We start from the raw sequence: 302 nt of genomic DNA, 5'->3' as shown, positions 1-302 counted from the left end.
CGAGCAAAGAGAGACATTAATAGATTTTTTTATACTGAAAATAATCTTTTTATAAAACTATCAAACGTATTTTTAAAAATAATTTCTATCTGAGATTGAAAACGTTTTCATTTTTATTTTCATACAAAAAAATAAAAAATCATTTTAGAACGAATTACAAACGTACTCTTTTATCTCTCCAAATCTTTCCCTCCACCCCAATCATCCTCCTTACAATCTCTCCTATTGAACACACCTTAAAGCCTGACAATTTTCACGGGCACCGGGGCGGCCCCGGGGCCCGGGGCAGCCCCGGTACAGAC

This window comes from Morus notabilis, unplaced genomic scaffold (assembly GCF_000414095.1).
Source record: "Morus notabilis unplaced genomic scaffold, ASM41409v2 Scaffold751, whole genome shotgun sequence".
Lineage (NCBI taxonomy): Eukaryota > Viridiplantae > Streptophyta > Magnoliopsida > Rosales > Moraceae > Morus > Morus notabilis.
The sequence above is the reverse complement of the archived record's forward strand: the minus strand, read 5'-3'. Positions refer to the sequence as shown.